Here is a 19,021-nt window from a genome sequence, read left to right as displayed (position 1 = left end):
TTCCTGTGCCAGGACCTGGGCCTGGGGCTGAGAACGTGGCCCCTGGGGGGCCTGGGTACAGAGGGGCAGGCACCAGCCAGCAGCACTGTTCCCAATTGGGGAGAGGAGGCAGGCTCTGTCCCTGCCTTTATCCGGGCTTCATCAACATCTCCAGGGCCTCCATCCTGCTCCTTCCAGCATGGGACCACTTATAGGATCACACAGAGCTCAAGTGCTGTGCCCCTCCTGAGCAGCATACCCCCGAGCAGCACACTTCACCTCTCAGGGCCTCAGCTTTCTCATCTGTAAAGAGGGGATGCTGATACCGATAGTTCTGCTGAGGGTTTAGTCAGGGCTCAGAATAGTGCCCAGCACACAGCAAAGAGTTAGCTGTTTTTATAGTTGTTAGGACTGTCTCCTACTCTGCAATCCTACCATGCAGGAAGCAGAACAAGTGTTTAGTTGGCCTCAGTGGCTTGAGATACGATTATCATCCAACAAATGAGGACAGCATCCTCAGAGTTTGATATCTCAATCTGAGAAGGACTTACAGATCCACAACCTAACCTCCCACTTTACAGATGGAGTCACTGAGGCCCAGAGAGGCCAAACCTGAGAATATAGAGAGTGAGGAAGGTGCGTGTAGACAGTCATTCCTCTGCTCCTGTGCTGAAGTGTGGGTAGAAAGGAAAGCACTGAGGATGTGCTAACTTGATTTCTACTATAACTTGTGGTATAAATGATGTATGTATATACACACATATGTATAACCATGTGTATATACACAACCATGCATTTAATTTTTTTAATTTTAAATAATTTTAGATTTAGAGAAGAATTCAAAGATAGCACAAAGTTTTCATATACCTTTCATCCAGCCTCAACTAATATTAATGTCTTACATAACCACAGTACAGTAATCAAAACTAAGAAACTGGCAGTGTGTTCGGCGATCCCGTGGATCTGTCTGTTGCTTCAACACTGTTTGGCTGGAACAGACCCAGGGACGCCCCTTGCTCCAGCCTCTGACCACCCTCAACTTTTTTCTAATTGCAACCTTCAGAACCAGCCACTCTGCTATCCTCAGCCTCTGGGACCAGCCAACACGATTTTTTGAGCTTAACTCCTTATTACCCACCTGCCGTGAGCTCCCAGATTTGTCAGAATTATTCCACCACCGTCAACTGCATGTCAACATACTTCTGCAGGATTCTGACACCTACCTGTCTCTGGGCTTCTATTTCCACCGCGACAATGTGGCTCTGGAGCGCTTGGAGAAGCTTGAGGACACCTAGCGTCTCTTGAAAATGTGAAACCAGCGCAGCGGCTGTGCTCTCTTCCAGGACATGCAGGTGCCATCTCGAGATGAGTCGGGTAAAAACCAGGATGCTATGGAAGCTGCCACTGTCATGGAGAAGAACCTAAACCAGGCCCTTTTGGATCTGCATACCCTGGGCTCTGCCCACGCAGACTCACATCTCTGTGACTTCCTGGAGAACCACTCTCTGGATGAGGAGGTGAAACTCATCATAAAGATGGGCAATCACCTGACTCACCTCCGCAGGCTGGATGGTCCCCAGGCTGGGCTGGGCGAGTACCTCTTGGAAAGGCCCACCCTCAAGCACAACTAGGAGCCTCTGCAACCCAGCGGACTTTGTGGAGCCCCCCTGGTGTTAGGACTTTTGCTTGAAGCCTCTCCCTGCTGTCACTAGACAGATTTTTAACCGTCCTGGAACCCTCTCCCAAGCTTTGGACCAAATGGAAACAATAAAGCTTTTTGCAACAAACAAAACAAAAACAAACAAATAAACAAAAACTAATCAATTAACATGGATGTAATACTATTAACTAAACTACAGACTTCCTTTCTCTGTTCCAGAGTCCAGTCCAGGACCATCCCATGGCGTATACTCACCATGTCTCCTCCAGCTTCTCTGTAATCTGTGACAGTTCCTCAGCCTTTTCTTGTCCTGCATGACCGTGTCATTTTTGAAGAGTACGGGCCAGTTATTTTGCAGGCTGTTTGAATTTGGCTGATGATTTCTTGTGCTGTATTGAGGTCACAGATTTGAGGGAGTGCACCACAAAGACAAGGAGCCCTTCTAACCTCATCATCTCAGGGGGGTACGTGAGACCAGCCTTGCTGGTGATGCTAACTTTCATCACTTGGTTAACGTCATGTCAGTTGTGTTTCTCCACCCTAAAGTTACTGTTTATCCCTTTCCATATTCTATGTATTAGAAGTAAGTCACAACTTCTTTATTCAGTCATATGTTGATGGACATTTAGGTTCTTTCCATGTCTTGGCTATTGTAAATAGTGCTGCTATGAACATTGGGTACATGTATCTTTTTGAATTAGAGTTTCCTCCAGATATACGCCCAGGAGTGGGATTGCTGGATTATATGGTAAGTCTATTTCTAGTTTTTTAAGGAATCTCCATACTGTTTTCCATAATGGCTGCACCAAACTGCATTCCTACGAACAGTGTAGGAGGGTTCCCTTTTCTCCACACCCTCTCCAGGATTTATCATTTGTGGACGTTTTAATGATGGCCATCCTGACTGGTGTGAGTTGTGGTATATTTATACAATGGAATACTACTCAGCAATAAAAAAATAACGCCATTTGCAGCAAGATGAATGGGCCTGGAGATTGTCATTCTAAGTGAAGTAAATCAGAAAGAGAAAGAAAAATACCATCTGATACCATTCATATGTGGAATCTTAAAAAAAAGAAAAAGAAAAAAGAGGACACTAATGAACTCATCTACAAAACAGAAATAGACTCACAGAATATAGTAAACAATCTTATGGTTACCGGGAGAAAGAGGATGGGAAGGGATAAATTTGGGTGTTTGAAATTTGCAGATGTTAACCACTATATATGAAAACAGATAAATTTCTTCTGTATAGTGCTGAGGTGGGAAGCCCCATGAAAAGACTGGCAGGACCTCCAGGCAGGGCCACTGCCTTCCCCCTGGTGTCATCCAGTTCCCTGGCCTGGTGACATTATTTTGCTTTTGTGCTTTTGTAAAACGGCTTCCTTCTAGGAGAACAGAACTTACTCCTAAGAGTCTATTGGTTCCCAAAACTCACTCCTGATTGGTCCATTTCTAATACCTCATTTGCATAAAGCTCACTCCTGATTGGTCCAATTCTAACACCTCATCTTGCAAAATCTTGACTAGTAACCTATAAAAACCTGTGTAAATCTACAAACGGGGTCCAGAGCTTGGAGTATTAACTCCTCTGATCCTACCGGCATAATAAACCTGAGTACTCCAACCCTCCAAGTGCCCCTTGGTCTCTCACCAGGATCCTGGTTGCTGTAACACTCTGCTGTAACAGTGCAGGGAACTATATTCAATATCTTATAATAGCCTTTAATAAAAAAGAATATGAAAATGAATATATGTATGTATATGCATGACTGGGACATGATGCTGTACACCAGAAATTGACACATTGTAACTGACTATACTTCAATTGAAAAAAAAAAAGTGAGTCACAGAATACAGGCTACACTCAAGAGGATGGGAGATAAGCTTGTCCTCTTGGAGGAAGTCCACCACAGTAATTAATATTTGAAGGGAGATACTTCGGGGCTGTGCAAATATCTCATTTCACCTAAAATTTTCCCCACTAATTTTAGCATTCACCAGTGGATTTTGCCTGTAGCAGTGATTATTGTGGTGCTCTAATGGTAATTTTCTATTTCCTGCATTCCTTCTCCATTTATTATTTGGGATTCTTTTGTAAGGAAGAGTTAGCTTTTCCCCTCCATTTATTTATTTATGCCATCATTTATTTACATCAGTATGGACTCATGAATATGTATTTTCCTCTTTGGGTTAAAATCTAACACCATTATTATTTATTATGTCCCTGAAAATGTTTTAGTTCATCGATTGGGAGCTCTTTCAAGTGGGCTTCTGTGACTTAATATGTCCCCATCCTTTTGGGGTTTGGTTTTGGTTTGGCTTTGCTGTTTGGTTTCTTCTTTTTGGCACAGGCCATGTACTTTAAAAGTATCAATTAGACTTGTTAGTCTTCAGCTCTAGACCCTCCAATGGTTCCCACTGGACTTAGAATAAATCAGTATTCTCTGCCAGCACAGGATCCCCTGTGTGATCTGACCTTTTTCCCACTCTCTTGTCTCTTGCTGATGTCGGCTCCCTCTGGCTTTATTCTTGTTCCTGTGACACACCCAGTTTATTCTCTGTAAGCCCTTTGCTCCTGGGTCCCCTCTGCCTGGAGCATCCTTGCCCAGATGTCACCTTGGCTGACTCCTTGTCCTTCAAGCTGAAGCTCAAAGAGCACTCCCTGACCACATATGAAGTGGTGGGACCACTTGGAGGGGCGGCTGAAGAGAATTTGATGAAGAAGCATTTTACAGAGGTGCATATGGGCTTGTGGGAACCAAGCAGGAAGAGGAAGCCCTGGGGACTAGCCATTACCAATTCCCAACTCAGAGGGCCAAGAGGAGGAAATGGTGTTAACAGTGCTTGGCAAGAGCTGGGGCCAGGGATACAGGAACTCAACCAATGCCCAAGCCATGGTCCCAGCTGGGACAGGGGTGGGCCCTGGGTGTATTAACCTCTCCTCCCACTCTTCAGTGTCCTGTTGGTGTTCTCCATTGTCCAGAAACAACAGGGAGCCAGAGGATGTGCCCACTGCTGCACTTCACAGAGGTCAGCCTCTTGGCACACGGGGCAGGGTGGAGAATGGGTCTGCACAGGCCAATGGAGAATGTCCTGCGCACCACCCACCTGAACTCTGCCCATCATTTCACCTCATTACTTCCCCATCCCATCATGCATTTATCATTGTCTGAAACTGTCTTCTTCATTTACCTGTTTATTGTCTATTTTATTAATTTTTTAATTTATAATTTTATTTATTTATTCACTCGTTTGTTTGTTTGTTTGTTTACCTCCACACCAATATAATGTGATTTCCATGCAGAAAGGACCATCTTATTCACCACTGTATTCACAGTCCCTGGCACATAGTAGGTGTTCAATAAATATTTGTCCATGAACAAAAAGTGAATCCACAGTCAAAGGCCAAACCATATATTTGGGCCTATGGTATTCCCAACTGTGTTTACTCCCTTCAGAATGCTTCTGTGGCTGGCATGATTTGTGTGGCTCCAGAGTCACAATTCCTCCAGCACCTCTGATCTACCCTCTCCTCCCATATTCCCCCATCCACACGGCTGAGCTGACTTCTGCTGCTGGTGCCTCTGCCATCTCTCTCATCCTCCCGTCCCTGAGGCCCAGCTCTACCTGCCTCCTCCTGGGGGATCGCTGATGTCCGTGGCCTTCCTGTCCTCATCATTCCTCTTCAAAGACATGTGCCCATCACCTCCCACTGCTCTCTGATTTCTCTAGACTTGTGCCGTCCTTGGTAGGAGCCACTAGCCCCACATGGGTATAGGTATAGCATTTGAACTGTGAACATCCAAACTGAGATGTGCTAAGTGTAGAGTACACACCGGATTTGCAAGAGTTAGTGTGAATAAAAGAATGTAAAAATCTCAATGACAGGTTGAAATGATAAGATTTGGGGTATATTGGGTTAAATAAAATAAATACATTACTAAAATTAATTTCACCAGTCCGTTGTTATTTTTTAAATCTAGCTACCAGGAAGTTTGAAGTTACCTGCATGGCTCACATTATATTTCTTTGGACAGAGCTGTATTTCATTTGCCGCAGCATTTCCAGGGCTTGCACAGAGTGAGGCACATAGTAGGGGCTCAATAAATGCTTGTTGGATACAGGCACACTTCCCACTAGAGGTCTGTTCCCCAAAAAGATCACAAGCTTCTGGAGGGTGAGGCGGGGGCCCTTCTGTCTGCCTTGCAGGTAGTGAGGATGGGCATATCTCATATAGACCGAGTGTTTCCTACAGCAAAGGTGATTAAGGAGGCTCAAACCTGACTTAAGCTCCAAGGGCAAAACCCAGTGGAGCCTGACGTGTGAAACAGGAAGCAAAGTCAGAAGATCTGATGGAGAACATGTGGTGTTACCTCTCCACTAAGAATCACTCCCTGAAGGGTTCCAGAGAGTGTGGGACGCTTACAGGAGGAGTGCAGGACCTGATGACCTGCTCTGCTCAACCACAGGGAGGTTGTTAAGTGTCAATTTTCTTGACAGGAAGAAGCTCGTGTGTGCTGGCTCTGCACATTTTCATCTGGCCGAAGTGGGAAATGTGTAACCTTTTCTGCCGCAGGAGGTTGTAAAAGGAAGAGATATCTGCCTCTCCCCGGAGCCAGAGCTTGAGCCACATGCTGTTGGGAGCACTTTAGAATTGTTATTTCATAAATCCCTTCACAGTGCCTCTGTGAGGCAGGTAGTGTTACCAGCTCTGCTTTACTGATGAGGAAAAGCTGCAAGAGGTGAAATCACTTAGCCAGACCCTCAGAGAGCCAGTGGCAGATCCAGCTCTGGAGTGTAGCTTTCTTGACTCTTTTTCTGGTGTACTGTCAACTGCATCCCACTGCCTCCACCCCTAAATTGAAAGAGAGGGAAAGAGGGAAAAAGAGATGGGGAAGGAGACAGAGTCTGTAATTCATTGGTTAGTTCCTGTAGCTCTTTGATAATAGAATTCAAAACAGTATAGGTGGCCTCTCCTTCAGAGCACGGCTACGGGACAGGAGCCCAGCTCTAGAATTCTAGAATCAACAACCATAGCTACTCCTTTCTCTATCCAACCACTGGCGTTCTGAGTCCTCGAGGGCAATACTGCCCACTTCCCCGTGCCCCTCCTCCCTCTGTGAGATGGAAAGCTGAGATGCTGTGAATCTTCACACTTCCTGGTGCACACACATAAACCACCAGCCACAGGCTGTTTGACCTTGGACACGTGGAACACCTACACAGTCAGTTATTGCTGCGTCACAGAATTCCTCTAAATGGGCACTCACCGAGACGTGTGCAGATTTCCGGGGCCCTTCTGCTTCTCAGATCTCAGGTCAGGGCCCAGACCGAAGGGCCATTGACCACCCAGGGCAAGTTCTTCTCATGTCAACAGCAGAAGATGAGTGGGTAATACCAATCATGCAAACAGACTTCAAGCCTCTGCTAAGTCATCCCATCTGGTAATGTCTCATGGGCCAAGGCAAGTCACATGGCCCAGCTCAAAGCCGAGGGACAGGGCTATTCACTCCTCCCATGGAGCTCTGTTGAGGTGGGTGGGTGAAAATATTTTTTAAGAATAGTCTAATCTACTGTGTCCCTTCATCAATCTGGGCTTCAGTGACTATTGATTTCAATGACTATTTGGTCAGGGAATAGAAATGCATTGTGCTTCAAGGATAATGCTGGATACATTCTTGATTTGTGAAATAATGTAACAGATTTCTATTACATGCTGGCTCATCATTTCTTTGATGTGAATATTCCACAGGTCAAATCCCATCTCTGAAACTGAACAGCTATATCTGATTTGATGTAATCGGCCAATACATAAATCCCACTTTCCATTACCAAGGTGATAACATTTCCACTGCAATAATAGAGAAACTTACCCAGAGCACTGGGAGTGAGCACTACCCTCCAACTGTAGTTTTCTGCCTGCATGAATTACTAAAGACAAAGGCTACTTTATAAATCTACTCACTTTTCCACGGCCTTCCCAGATTTTATAGCTTGCTACTTTTCTAAGAGCACTGCATGCAGGTTTGGTGTTTTTTTAATGGCAGATGGGTCGTGTGTGTTTATTAGCCAAGTAGTCATAAATATGTAGGCACCAGTTGTGCGAGGGAGTAAAGACAGACTGAGTGGAAAGAGACAGTCCCTACCCTCAAGAAGCTTAGGGTCTGCTTGTAAAGATGACATGCTCTCTGTATTGACACAGGCCAGCCATGCCAGTACTGCAGTGTACGTGTGGGTCAGGTCAAAATGTCACTGACAATATCACCTTAAATTCCACAGCTGAGCCCATGGGATAGCATGCTTTTGAACACATTTCTCAAACCTGACCTTTGTAGCTTGGATCTCTGAAGCAAATTTGAAATTTTCAAAAAAAAAATTTCCTTTTTCTGTAATGATGGTTTTAAATCTCTGATCAGCAATGCTTAGGGTTCTCTGGCATCCCTTTTGGCTGAATTTCTCATCTTGTAAAGGGTATTTTTTTAATCAATTTATGGGAGAACACTAACTTTATTTGATAAAGGAAAAATAAAAGCACGAGATAGTAGGCATTCATCTTGCTTTCAGTTGATGTTTCATGACGAATTTCCATTGCATCTGACACTCTTGCATTAACAAATAGTTGGATACATCATTTTGGAGTTAAGACAATAATTTGCTGGCAAATTTGACAAAAAAAAAAATTCAGTAATGCCAGAGATCTACCACGCAGATATAATTTGCTACTGCTGTGATCACTTTCAGTAAAATGATCCCATTATTCTCTGCATAGCTGATTATTAGATTCCCTCCCTCGACCAGCTGGAAGAGGGGAAATAGTGTCACATTATTAGCAAATGGATAAAGTTTATTTTGTGCAACCCAAAGTCTGATTTTAACAATGACATCGAGTCCCAAGCCTTGTGATCACTTATTTGCTCAGCAAATACATATTAAACCCCAGCACTATGCAGGACCCTGTGCTGGGTGAGAAGAGGAGGAGGAGGAGAAACACACTCCGAGTGTGGGTTTCAGGAGTCTTCCCCGTGAGACATCTAGGAGATCCAAGCACTCTTTCCTTTGAAGACCCCAACCAAGACATGGCAATCATATTAAAATGCACTCAGTTCCCATATTAAATATAATATTTTGCTGTCAAAATTTGTTTTTAAATATTATTTTGATTCTTCAGCTTTCATATCTTGAACATTGTTATTTCTTTCTGACATGAACCCCCACTGCGGATCTCAAATATTGTCACAGACTCATGAAAATCCTTTAGGGCCTGATGGATAAAATACTCCCGGGGTCAGGAATGATGTCATAGATCTTGAAAGAAGAGGATATTTCTACCAGCAGAGAGGGGGCTGAAGGGCTTTCCCTTCAGGGAAACAGTGAAAGAATGTTCAGGAATATTCTGGAAAGCATTTAGCTAGAGACAAGTTAGATGGTGGTCTGGAAAGTTAGGTGGGAAAAAAACTTTGGAGATGGGATGTGAATTTTAAGCTCTACTTTCTAGGCTGTGAAGAACCACTGATGGTTTATGAGAGAGGCATGACCTGTCCAGAGGACTTACCAGCCTGGGAAAGCTCCAAGGAGGTGAATCTAAAAGCTGACTTTGAAGACTGAACCTCAGAGCAGAGCTTGGTGTAGAAGCTACATGCTCTCCACACTGACTCTGCTCCCAGCTTTCCTTAATTCCTCTTTGTCACGTTGCTTTTCAAGGATCCTCACTTCTCTCTGCCACCATGTCCCCTAAAACATGTTCTAGCTCTCCTTTCTGGTTTCTAGCAACTCTGAGGCTGGCCCTGCTCTGGCTGGCCTTCTCAGTCAGCATCTCGTTCATTATTAAATTTGCCTTTCCCAAAACACATTTGTAAATAATTCATACTGCAGCTTCTCTTTCTATCATAGAAAGAACTTATTTTATAGAATGTTAATGCTGAAGGGGATGTTAGAAGCCAACCACTCTTCATTCTCTCAAGTTTATAGTAAAGGAAACTGGATTAGGCAGGAAAAGGTGACTTGGCCACCAACTTGGTCAATATTAAGGTCACCTGAATGAGAGCTGGAGTTGGGACAAGAATCTGTGGTCACCTGGCTCAAATAAGTCTACTTCTCTGCACTTGGCTACCCCTGAGGGTGTAACCTGGAGATCACACTGACAAAGTATGAGCTTTCAGATACTAAGAAGAGACCCAATGCTCCCTGAATTGAGACTGTGTCCCCTGAGACAATCTAGAAATAGATTTTGGTCATGGGTCCCCGGGGTTTGTGACCAGATCGAGTTGTCTTGGAGCCAATTATTAGACTGACCTTGGAGTGCACTCTCCACGGAGTCTTCAAGCCAGTGTCTGATTTACTTTCTTTTTCCAATCTTTTCAAATAAGAGAGAATGACATAAATGTTGGGACTGACCAGCCATTCTTTTTCTGATCTTCCATAGTTTTAAGGCCGCTATCTACCCTTGGAAGAATAGTGATGTCAAGCAGAGCCATTAGCTTCCCTCGTCTTCTAACCTGCCTTCTCCCATCATTTTAACAGAGAGGGCTCCCCAGGCGTTATGAACACTGCATGATATCTTCATTTGTCTTTAAAGGAGATTTAATGCTGGAACTTTCCATGACAGTCTGTCAATGTCAGTATAACTCACGGTGATATGTTGTGTTGTGGAGGCACTGGAGGTGAGCATAACAGCCATAAAATCACCCTATATGGACCCGCCTCACTCACTCTTCTGGCATTGTCTTCAGATAGCAGCCACACGCCTTCCTGAAAGTCTCCAAGAAAAGACAGCCCCATGCCCTGACCCTGTAGCCTCAACCTGATGTTTTATCATTAGACTTTCACAAAGCTGATTCCCTGATCAAAACTGCAGCCCTTTCATGGGGGACGGGATAGCTCAGTGGTAAAGTGCGTGCTTAGCATGTGCGAGGTCCTTGGTTCAAACCCCAGTACCTCCTCCAAAAATAAATAAATAAATAAATAAATATCAATCTCCTCCCTTCCAAAAAAAAAAAAAAAAAAAAAAAAGAAGAAGAAGAAGAAGAAGAAAGAAAAAAAAAAAAGGAATGAATAAAAATTTTTTAAATAAATAAATAAACCTAATTTCCTCCCTCTCCCCTCACCAAAAATGTTTAATCAATTCCTTTCTTGATGCCTAAAACATGAAAATTACTGCTCAACTTTGTTCTTCTCCTTCATATGCTTCCAGATGAGTTTCTGCTGAGACCGGCGCCAAGGGCTGTCAAAGGTAAAGGCAGCTCACAGGAAAGGTTTCTCGGACCCATGGCCCTTGATTCTGACTCTGGGCTGCATTTCAGATAAGCCCTCTTGGAGAAGTTGATAGCTCCCTTCTCTGCTGTCTCTTCATTCCTTCAGGATGCCAGTGAACCCACTGCCTGCAAAACGAGAGTGCATTCCTTGTTTGAATCTGCACTTACAGTTCCTAATCAAATAATAACTTTCATAGCACTCTGCTGCTCTAAGCCTGAACGGCACTTCCATTACCTCCTCTACTGAAGTCAAAATTACAGGCCTGTCATTTCCTGGATTTTCTCATAAATGCAAGCATTAAATTATACTTACACTCACCCATTAGTAACTTCTCTCTGTGGTGGGTGTTTAAATGTCTTCTAATGACTGTACTATCTCTTCAACTTTCCACCCCTCTCAGAATGTTAATGAATTCCACCTTGTTCTAGAGTTCCTGTCTAGTGTGTCTTCTCATTTCTTGATGCAACATGAATTTGATTTTATAAAGTTGTTTTTTCCTTCTCTTTGTGAAAAGGAAAGAGAAACATTTTTCTTGTGTTGTTATTATTCTCCAAAGAGTGAGAACCTGATAAAAGAAGAGTCACTTTTCTGCTTTCAGATTTTTCTTAAAGAAGACATAGAGACAGCTTGGGTCTGACTGCAGACAGATTGGGTCCCTCCCTCTGGGGTTTTCAACCATTTTTTGCCACTTAATCACATCTTGATGACAACACATGTTCTGAATGCTTTCTATCTATTGACCATTTTAATCCTTCCCACAACCCTGTGCTCCTATTTTACAGATGGGGAAACTGAGGCAAAGAGCTTTATAAACTTTCTCAAGATCACACAGCTAACAAGTGTCAGATGCAGACTGAACCCAAGTAGTCTAGCCCCAGAGGTCACATATCTGTCAGGTTTCTTGCAAGTTACAAATGGCAGAAGCTCAACTCAAAGTAGCTAGGCAAAAGAGGTTTTGTTTCTTCATAAAACCAATCTTTGAACAGGAATGGAGCTGCTCTCTGATACAACTGGGACTGGCAATTTGACTGCCCTCAGGACTCCATTCCTTCAGGCTGGCTTCTTCCCCAAAGGTGGAGTCAGGGCCACCAATTATTTCTTAGCTGACATCCTTCTAGATTCACGATGAAAAGAAGTTTCTTGCCCCTAAGCTCCAACTGTAATAAGTAAATAAATAAATAAATAAATAAAGAGAGAAGAAACAGGAAAGGATACTGATTGGCCAACTTGGGTCACATGCCCATGCCCTGGACCAATCACTGTGGCCAGTAGGGTGGGTCATTCATCCACCAGGATCATTCAGGCTGGGTTAGGTGCCCGTCCTTGGAGAAGTTATTGTGTAAGGGAAGATAAAGCACCTTCTGGTAAATCACATTTTAGAGTCACAGAATAGGAAGGAAAAACAAAACGATTCCCTAAAAGATGGAGAAAGCACAGCTTGGCTACTGGAATAATTACTGCAAGTTGAACAGCTTCAGGAACAGGCATCTTAACCTTTATGTTTCTCTGAGTTTTGCTGTTGTTCCTGAATTGGATGGAACTGATCAGCCGGTCTGGCAACAGCAGACTTGCAGGTCAACAGTCATCTGGAACTGAGGACCAGGCTCTCAGGTGGGATGAGGACAGTTCACTTCACCAAAGCTGCCATCAAGCCTGCTTTGCTCATTTATGTGGCCTGCCTGGCCCCCTGCAGGCACTGGAATTTGAGACAGGTGACTTAGTGTATCACCAAATAGCACATTCATTCACAGTGCTAACTGACTAGAGCATCCATTTCCTCCAACATCTTTGGCCAACAGCCCATGCAGAAGGTTAACGCTTTGAAGAAGAAAGAGGCAAGGCAAAGGATCTGGCAGTTTAAAACAAGAGTTTTCTTGACAGAATGGCTTATGGCATTTGACGGAATTTTTCAAGGCACAGAAAAACAAGTTTGACAGCATGTGCTTTAAGCAGAGATGTGTATGTGGCACTTCCAAAGTCAATCACTGCCAGCCTGTGTGTGGGGTGGGAGGCAGGAGGGAGGGGGACTTCATTTCTCTCTCCTTTCTTTCCTTCACTCAGAGCCTCAGTGTGCCCTCTTTAGATGGTTGTGTGAAATAGGCAAACCCATTTCCCTCTTGTTTCCACTAATTTCCAAGGCATGCTCTGGCTTAGCACTCCCTTTTTGATGATGCTAGCAGCTCCTAGAAATCTACAGAGCTTAAGGCATCGTACAGCACCACGCTTTTCAAACTATGGTACCGGAGATTCTTTGCTGCATAAACCAAGAGGTATTTTCTGGCAAGATGCCTGCTGAAAGCCTTCTAGAGTTGAGAGAAAAGATTTTGTTTTCCCTGATGGGCTGGGGCAGAAATGGCTAATAGTGGGAACATAGGATGAAAGTTTTATACCTTATACTCAGTTTTCATTTTCCCCTAAAAATATGAGGAGGAGAGGGCAGTAGCCCTGAGCTAGAGAGTGGAACGTGAGGGAGTAGGAGGTGATCATTAAGGAAAAGGCATCACATCACACTGGCCAGGCAAAAATGGCTCTTCCTAGTCCCCTCTCACTGAGTGTCCATGAGAAGATGCAACTCTTGCTTCCTTTGGGATTACTGGTTCCATTATCATATATGGAGTAGACAGCAAACTCAGCTGCCAGTGACTGTCTCCTTCTGTTGTCCCTTTTGGAATAAAATCCATATTTGTGCAGTGAATTTGGTTTTCCTGACGGCTTTGCAGCACCTCTGGGCACTACTGTCCTCCCTGCAACTTGTGTAATCACTCTGCTACGTTCCTAAATGATTTTGGTGTTCCTTTGTACATTTTCCTCTCATTTCACTGAGAGAGAAGAAACAGTTTATTTCTCCCTGGTTGCATACCAGTAAGTCTCAGCCTCAGCTGCTATTAGACCTAGATTGTCTTGTCCAGCCTCTCATTTTGCTGATTTTTTTAAGTCAAGAAATACTGCCTTTATCAAATTCAGCTCTTGACCAAAAGTAAATGAGAATGTGTTTTAACTTCATTTTTTAATTTATAATTTATAACTTTTGCTCAAGGCTATCCTTAATCTAACAAGCAATTATCTCTCACACCGAATTAGTCAGCCATCCATCCACTCATCCTTCAGCTCATCTAGCCAGCCTGCCACTTAAAGAGCATTTTGTTGAGTGAATACTGTGTGCCACTCATGATCAGGTTCATTGTTCTTCCTAGCTGCAAATAATATTTATTCAGATAAAAGCACCAGATCAACAAACCATCTTTTTACATTTTAATTCCTCCTAGTGACCTTATGGAATCAGCTGCATCAAAAAGCATAGGTACTTTGCATATATCAGTTTTTCAAACAACCAAAGAAGCAATCTGACTAAGTAATCATTAAGTATATAACTGGTCTTTCAGGAGAGTATTATTCCCAAATCTTTAGAAGTAATTTTTAGTTTTGGAAGTAAAGTATGACCCTACTTCTTAAAAGGAAAAACAAAGGGAAAGAAAGGAGGGAGAGGAAGAGAGAAGAGAACATCACAGATGTCCCTTTGCTCCCCACGCTCAACCTTGGTCCCCTCCCTTCTCCCTGAAGGCCACCATTGTTATAAGATGAGATTTGCAGACCTTTTTAGATGCATTTCTGTAACTATACAGTAGTATACAATTTATATTAAAATGCACAAAAAATGCCACATATTTCTCATATGAATAAGAGAAATAAATACATATATGTATACATAATATTCTCATAAATGTACACATATGTATAAATAAAAATAAATGCATTCCTGTAGTTTGGTGCAGCCATTATGGAAAACAGTATGGAGATTCCATAAAAAACTTAAAATAGACTTACTCTATGATCCAGGAATCCCACTCCTGGGCATATATCTGGAGGAAACTCTAGTTCAAAAAGATACATGCACCCCAATGTTCATAGCAGCACTATTTACAATAGTCAAGTCATGGAAGCAGCCTAAATGTCCATCTGCAGATGACTGGATAAGAAGATGTGGTGTATATATACAATGGAATACTACTCAGCCATAAAAAAGAATGAAATAATGCCATCTGTAGCTACATGGATGAACCTGAAGATTGTCATACTAAGTGAAGTAAGCCAGAAAGAGAAAGAAAAATACCATATGATATAACTCATATGTGGAATCTTTAAAAAATGACACAAATGAACTTATTTATAAAACAGAAACAGACTCACAAATACAGAAAACAAACTTACCAGGGAGGGAAAGGGTGTGGAGGGACAAATTGGGAGTTTGGGATTTGCAGATACTAATTACTATGCATAAAATAGATTAACAACAAGGTCCTACTGTATAGCACAAGAAACTATATTCAATACCTTGTAATAACATATAATGACAAAGACCATGCTGCACACTAGAAACTAACACAACATTGTAAATCAACTATACTTCAACTTAAAAAAATAAAGAAAAAAGACATGCATTCCTTGATTTCTTTATGGCAAGCAATTTCAAAGATTTCCCATAGTTTCAGTAGAAATGGACTTGAGTCATTTATTCTTTGTTTTTTGGCATAAGTTTAGAAAGCTCTGGTTAAACATTGGTGCTTTGGGTGGCAGAAATGTCTGGGTTTGGGTCAGAATGCAGTCATAAATTTGGAGAAATGTAATTTGCCCAAATCAATTAAATTTTAAAACCACCCACTTTTATAGAGGGCACTACTTTCTCAATGTTGCTCAGGGCATTTCGGTCGCAGGGGCTGGGATTAGGAAAAGCAGCCTATTACCCTGCTGTTTTTCCAGGCTTGCCTCTCCCAACAACCCACTTGCTCTTAGCCCACACTCCCCGATTGAGAGTGAAAAAACTGCCACCATGCCTTCCCCCCAAATAACTTGAAGAAGAGAGAATCTGAAAGTATGGGGCTGTCATGATATCAAGCCCAAAACTGGAGGTGGTCGAGGCATAGAAACAGAGCCTTAAGTCCCAGGGTTAAGCTTGGTGCCACAGATTGGAGACTTTCAGCTTCTCCTACACATCACTGCTTTACTGTATATTCACTTTTTGCTTCACTCTGGTAGGACTGAGCATAATAAATTCATTTGCCTTTAACACCATAGCTCACCCTCTGCCCCAACCTTATCACCAGCTCTGCGCCCCAACATGGATAAAGAAATCACGGTGTCATACTTCAATGACAACATAGCCATATGTTAACATACAGAGAAATTTCCAAATTGGAAGGCTCTAAGCTTAAAAAATATGTATCTGAGTTATAAACCAGTAGGATTTATAGACATACTCAAATAGTCAAGGTAAACATCAATAATCATGTATGTTATCCAAAGAGTCCACATTAAATTATTCATCTCTACAGTGGATTCTCCAATTAACCCAGAGTCCTTTTCCTCAAGACACTGTTTTTGAGAGCAACGATTATATTGGCCTGTTTTAAACAGTTTGTGTTTATTGTAAAGAATGTAAGCAATGACAAATCTACAGAGAAGAAAGTAAAAGAATTATCCCAAATCTAACCCCCAAAGATATCATCAAACTAATGTGAATATGTTTAAAATTACAAGAATGTCATTCCAAATGCCTCCTTCTCTTTTGCATATATACAGATTAATCAATTGCACTACATTTCTGTGAAGTAAATGAACACATGCTATTTTTTTAATTTTAATTTTACTTGAATTTAGTAGGAAAAAATGAATTAAACTCAAAGAATTTATGAATTTCAAGTAAAAACTACTATACCACTAGAGCTATTATTCCTAAAAGAACCTTCTTAGATTAAAATCATAGCAATAATTAAAACTGGAAAATGCTTAAGTCATTTGTAGCTATCTATATCAATTTTTAATAATATTTTGTTGTTGGGTGTTCTTTTTGAGGACTTAGGGTATGATTTTCACATGGTTCTTTCCAATGAAAATCTCAGTCTGCTACCATTACAGCTGAATGACATCTTGGACATCTTGTGAGAGTAGGATGAATAGACTAGAAAGGTGTGTCACATCCAAAGCCTTGGACAGAGATGCAGGCAACATTGCACTCCATCCCTTGGGTCTCAGTGGTTCCAACACAGTCACGCTTAGAAGAAGGAGGAAAAGGAGGGGGAAGAGGGAAATTTGCTGGGGTGACAGCGGGTTGAATTGATTCTGCTCAAGCTGGATGAGGGGAAGATACCCTGGTCCTCTGCAGGTGCCAAGAGAAGACCACCATCAGAGGGTGACCCCCCACCCTCATCCTGTTTTCCCCCACAGCTGCACATGGAATCCAAATGAAGAAGGCAGAAGCCCCCAGGAAAACACAGAGGACCAGATGTGAGCCTGCCAGGGAACGAAGGAGGAAATTCTGCCACCTGAAAGCCCAACCCTCCCTCAGAGGAATAAAGCGGAGTGAAACTAACTACATCAGAGCAAAAGCAAGTGAAAGGGGAGGGAGGACAGGAGGGGATGAAAAGCTGCTGATCAGGCACAGCTGGCCCATTCAGAGCAAGCTGAATATCTCAATTACCGGGTGAGCTCTGCTCTTCAAGGATGTTCACACTCATTTCCTCACCCAGTGCTCACAGCAACCCTGCAAGGTTGACAGGAGTAGGCCCACTTGACAGCAAGGACACTGAGCTGGGAGATGGCAGGGCTGGGAATGGTCCCTACGTGCTAATCCAGGTTGTGGAGTTCCTCTATCTGATATATAAAGGCAACAAGACAAAAAAGACAAAGAGGAATAAACTGGCAGCGTTAGACCCCTCTCATCGTAATTTTTTGGATAGTCTTTTGCAAGATGGAGGCTAGGAGGACATCCATCAGTTTTGGCTACCTGCCATCCATCCCTTTTCCTTAAGGTCCACCACTTTCATAAAGGGCAACCACCTTCTGCCCCTCCCAACTGGAGACAGTCCTAGTGAAAAATAATTCCAGGTGATCACTTTTCATCGCAAAAACTAAGGGAGCCAAATCCCACCCTGGGATAGTGAGGGCACGCTCTCTCCCTAGATCTTGAATCTTGAGAAGTGTTGAAAAAAGTACAAATGGTTGGAGGTCATTCATTGTGGCCATGGTGGAGGCGATGGCATCCATGCTTCAGACAGAACAGCTCCTGCCATCTTGTATCTTTCCCATAAATCTCCTTCTGTACAAAGAGACCAAAGTTGCTTGCTATTGCAGGCAGCCCAGAACCCTAGCTGATGCAAAGGGTTGGCAGGGCTTAAAATCTTTCCAAAGCTCCAGCCTCCTCCTTGGTCACTGAGGACCTAGGTGGACAGCCAAGACACTGGGAAGGGAGCATAGAGGACTAAACCCTCCTTGGGCCAGGCAGCTACAAGTGAGGAGGTCCTGAGCTTGGCGGACAGTCAGCAGCATCGTTGAGTCACAGTGAGAAGCTCCTGGAACCTCCAGGATGGTTGGATTCCTGGCCAAACAGAGGAGTTTTTGTTCCAAGGGGGACCCTGGGACTAAAGGCTGCATTAAGCTGGGGTTGCCTGAAAGAAAGGACACAGGCTTTCCACAGAAATATTCCAGGGGTGCCTCTCCATCACAGAGCTTGCACAAAGTGTCATTTCCTCCTGCAGCTGGCTTCCTGCGCCAGCAGAACGGCAGGCATCCTACGGAAAAGATATCCTCTGATTCTGGCTGCTGGTTGTGGCAGAGATGCTTGAAAGAGCCTGCTCAGGAAACGTCAGTGAGTCACGCCTGGAGCCCTCACCCTGACCCTGCACCAGGGCAGCGTCCACTCCCCCAGTTGCCCTTAAACATACATTTTCCATTTAGAGCAGAGCTTGGTTTCCAGGGTGTTCATGGAGTGAAAAGGTGCCAGAACCTCTGTAAATCGCACTTCCCTCAGGCTCCTTCCTGCTGTCCGCAGGGTGGAAGCCGCTGCTTCCCTGGTGCTGCAGGTCCTCAGCTTCTCTCCTCTTTCCTCCTCTTGCTGCCCAGGAAAAGCAACATAGTTGCTCATTTGGGGGGTTGGTGTTAAATGAACGAGTGGGCTTGGCTCCAAACAAAAGCTTTTCTTTCATTTTATTCATCCCCTCATTCTTAAGAAGCTGCTTGCAAAACCTAGATGCAAAACGACTGATAGACTGAAGCAGCAAATCCCTCTCTCCTGACTCCCCCGTCTGAGCTGCAGAAGGTGGACCAGAGACCTGCTAGACCTCATGTCAGGAC

General features: G+C 43.3%; 1 pseudogene; it reads left to right on the top strand.

Annotated features, from left to right (window-relative positions):
• Positions 1-560: 560 nt before the first annotated feature.
• On the top strand, positions 561-1,650 carry LOC116152033 (ferritin light chain-like; annotated as a pseudogene).
• Positions 1,651-19,021: the final 17,371 nt, after the last annotated feature.

Source organism: Camelus dromedarius, chromosome 9, assembly GCF_036321535.1.
Source record: "Camelus dromedarius isolate mCamDro1 chromosome 9, mCamDro1.pat, whole genome shotgun sequence".
Taxonomy (NCBI): Eukaryota; Metazoa; Chordata; class Mammalia; order Artiodactyla; family Camelidae; genus Camelus; species Camelus dromedarius.
This window is presented reverse-complemented; position numbering and strand designations above follow the sequence as displayed.